The 4,335-nt window shown below is 36.6% G+C and overlaps 1 pseudogene; it reads right to left on the reverse strand.

Moving 5' to 3' along the window:
- Positions 1 to 995: 995 nt before the first annotated feature.
- LOC100688606 lies at positions 996 to 2,548 on the reverse strand (annotated as a pseudogene).
- Between the last annotated feature and the right edge of the window lie 1,787 nt (positions 2,549 to 4,335).

Genomic DNA, 4,335 nt, shown 5'->3' on the forward strand with positions numbered 1-4,335 from the left:
TGTATCTTTTGGTTTTCATATGTTAATCTGCAATTCATTTCATGTACAACAATAATGTTATCATGTTTTAAAATGTGCCAAAAAGTTTTTAATTATGATGTTTAGTAATTTGCTAATGGACAGTATGGAAAACATAAACTCATTGTAGGCTTTGCAAATGTAAATTTTTTTTTTTTAACATTTGATCAAGAAGATTTTAGATGTTTTGGTTTTTGGTAACATAGGTGTCACCGGGTATCACAAATTCAATATATTCCTGTATTTCCCCTTCAGTCAAAAATCAAGTGGTGGAGGGAATTTGTACTCGCAGTTGAGGGAACACAATGCCCTGGGCCAGTGAAAAATACCTGGAAATTGACCAACGTGAAAGTGGCCCAAAGGAGGTCTTCAGAGCCTTCAGAGCCTAATGAACGATAGAGTTTTTTTGGCTTATTCCCAAAGCTAAGATGTCTCTGTATTTGTATAGTTGGAGAGAAAGGGTTAGTGGAGTGGTTTTATAAATAAGATTAATTACTATATAGCTATAACTGAAGTCTCCAGGCAGAAGGCTTTACAATTCAGTCAGTGCTATATATACTCTTGTTTACTTCCGGCAACTGACCAGAATCCTATTCTTGATGCTTTCTACAGATATAAAAATCTTTGCAACTGTTTAGGTAAAGCTGGAAGGAAAAAAAAAAAAAAAAGCCAGTGCTGACCATAAAAAAAGAGGGTTGGCGTGGTGGAGGGAGAAAAAATAACAAGTGTAGATTATACAGTTCAGGAAAATCCAGAGTTATCGCAGAAATTAAAAATGACTGAGGAAAGGGGCAGGCACCAAGGCCAGAACCAAAGCTAACAAATGCCTACATTGGCTTATTTATATTCTCTCCCCACAATGTTCATAGGGGAGGAAGAAAATAATTTTAAAAGCTTCAAAACTATAACAAATGCACACTGACCTTAGAAAATAAGAATCTGAATTTTGCCATAATACCATTTTTTTCCTATAAAGTTTACTTTTTTGATTTGAAAGATTTCATCATGGTGGCCTTTGCCTTTTTGCCCGGCAATTTCACTTCTTTTGTCGCACTGGCTGCAGGCTTCTTTGAAGAGCCACCACTAGGTTTCTTGATGACTGAGGATGAGGGTCTGACTTTCTTGGCAGGAGTTTTGGCCTTGGGATGGGCTTTCTTGGGCAGGGGCCTAGCTTTCCCCTGCTGGGCAAGCTGGGACTTTAGGTGCAGGCTTGGACCCTCTGCTTCATGGATCAGCCTTCACCAATGATTTGCCAGGGTTTTCTTCTACAACTTCCTCTTGGGTGGAGGCTCTTCAACGTCAGAGTCTTCTTCTGAGGAGTCATCCTCCTCCTCATACTCATCTCCTGAGTCATCTAGCTCTTTCTTTGGAAATAGAACTTCTAGGCTAGGATAATAGAAAAATCCTATTGCCACTGTATCCTTTGCCAGAGATCTGTTCCATCCACCCATTCTTTTTACATTTCTGCAGAGTTTTCTTCAGCAAATGCGTTTGATAGTTAGAATTGATACCTGGGTGGTTCTCCATGACATACTTCTTCAGAACAGTAGTGCAGCAGGTCTTTGGCTCATTCATGGCAACAATGGCAGAGAAGACTGCATACTCCCTGAGGCTTCTACCAAGCAAGGGTTTCTCCTCTGATTTCTTCAGCTGGAATGTCCCATAAGCACCTTTGCCAGTTATTTGTTCTAACTGCCCTCTCTCTACTGCTCTCTGAAGAGTATTCTTCAACAGCTGAGGCCTGATGGCCACTCTAAGTTTAGGGTAACACTGAGACATGTATTTCCTGATGAGACCATAGGAAGCTTCTTTAGGGTCACAAAAGCAAATAAAGGTCAATGGGAGGACATCCTCCAACTTTACTTGTGGTTCAGGATCTGCTGCAGAACTTCTGTTCTTTCTGTTTCTAGATTTCTGAGGTGTTTGTCTTGATTTCTGGACCACAATAAAATGCCTAGAAGCACCTTTTCCTTTTACCTGTTTGATGCTATCTCTCTTTAATTCACTTTTCAGTGCTTATTTAAGGAGGTAGCTAGCCCCTTGCCTCCAGCTCCAGAGAAGGATACTTATGGCTAATATATTTTCAGATAGCAACCACTGATGCACCACTCTTCTGGAAGCATGTCTTAATGTCCCCAATTAGGATTTCATCCATCTTGGGATGGTGGGAGGAAGCCATCGGTATTTGTTTCTGAGCCCTGGCTATCTGGATGACAGGGTAGCCCAGGAAGATATTGTATTTTTCGCTTTCTTCTCCTTTTCTTTAGACTGATCTTTTTCATCCTTTTTGGTTTCCTCTAAAGACTTCTTCTCTTCCCTCTCTTCCTTCTCAGGTTCTTCCTTTGGTTGCTCTGTTTCCCTAGATGTAGCAGGTGGAGTTTCATTCTCTTGCTCTTCTATAGTAAAGACAGATTCCTCTGAGCTTGTATCTGGTTCTGGCTTTTCTTCCTCCTCTTCAGCAACCTTGCTTTTGGGAGGAGTTTCCCCGCATAGAATTCACAGTTGGATGAAAGGGCATGGTGCAATCTTCTACCTTCTTTGCGCTATCCCCTTCCAGGTATCTGCATTGCTCATCATCACCTCCAGTGTCCTCTAGCCATGGAGCTCTTGCAAATGTAATTCTTTAATTAATTTACCCTTTCCTCTGTCTCCCAAAGAATAATAATATAAATGCCTTTCTATGGTTTAAATGGACTTATTTTTAGAGCTAGGAAGGAAAAAATAGGACATAATATTTATACATGGCTAACCTATGAATAAAGCATAGAGATGGCCCCTTTTATCTATTTTTAAAGATATATTCTATTGAAATTAGGCCAGTTAAAAACCCTACAATAGCCTTTAAGTGTTTAAGTGAAAAAGTCATCAATATAGCAAACTTCATTGTCTTCTTTCAAAAAATTGCCACAGGCGTCCAGCAACCATTTCTTTAGCAACCATCACTCTAATTAGTTAGCAGCCATCAGCATTGAGCCAACACTCTCCACTAGCAAAAAGATTACAATTTCCTGAAAGCTCAGATGATAGTTAGCATTTTTTAGTAATAGCATATGTTTTTAAATTAAAATATTCAATTAAAGTATTATTCTTTAGATATGATGCTATTGAACAGTAATAGACTATAACTTTTATATACATTGGGAAACCAAAAATTTTATTAGACTTATTGCAATATTCACTTTTTGAAGTGGCCTGGAACTGAACCTGAGGCATGCCTGTACTGATCTTTATTTTTTTTTCCCATAGTTCTTCAAAACAGAAACTTGTTGACATTCTCTTTTAAAATATTCTTTTATTTGTTCATTTATGGAGAGAGAAAATTTTTTTTATCCTAGCCCTGATACCTTACTAGCTAAAAGCTAGTATTTGTATGGGGAAAACAGTTCTAAAGGCTATGTATTTATCAACCCAAATATAAAACATCTCAGATTGATCTGGCCAAAAACAACAGCAGCAGAAGTACCTTGTGAGTATTTAATCATTTTTTGAAAACTAAATTCACCATTGCAAATCTTCTAAAGGTCAAAGAAATGAGAAGAAATGAAGGGAAACAAAACAAAACAAAACACATTTTGTCGTATATTGATCTTCAAAGCTTTCCTTTTAGTTATACAGGGATTTTTAGCATCAAAATATAACCTAAAAGGGATGAGGGCTTTCAAAATGTACCATAACTTTCAATAGAGTGTTCTTAGGAGAATAATATAGATATCAATAGTAATGGTATTATATGACATTTTCAATGGCCAATTTGGAAGGGTCTAAATTTAAAGAATTCTTCATTTTATTGCCAAATATTAAGCAGAAAACCACACAATACTAAACCTGCTTAATAAAGAACTACCCAACCTATAGGACAAGGACCCTCTTAAAATATAAAGTAGGAGTAAACATATAAAGTATGGACTCTCAGAATAATTTCCACTTGATCAAGTAAAAGTGAGCTGTATGTAGGAGTTAGAAAGTGAAGAAGTAGAAGAAGTCAAAAGAGAGAAGATGATCTTGAGCAACTTAAAAGCCTCTTATTTACATATTTTCTTAAAAGCTTATATTTATAGTCACTGATACGGCTTTTTGGAAAGGGTACTGGTGGGTGAGAATTAACATTGTCTTTTAAGCCATAAAGTTCTTTAAACATTACAGATTTGAAGGATTCCAGAAATAAAAATTTGTTTTAAAATTAAATATATACTAAATAATATTTATAACATATGTAGTTTAAAACAACAACAAAAAATAAAACCAGTAGTAGTATATTACTGCTCAGTTTGAGAAATTAAGCATTATCAATATACTTGAAACTCCTTGATTTTTCCT

Source organism: Canis lupus, chromosome 10, assembly GCF_011100685.1.
Source record: "Canis lupus familiaris isolate Mischka breed German Shepherd chromosome 10, alternate assembly UU_Cfam_GSD_1.0, whole genome shotgun sequence".
Lineage (NCBI taxonomy): Eukaryota > Metazoa > Chordata > Mammalia > Carnivora > Canidae > Canis > Canis lupus.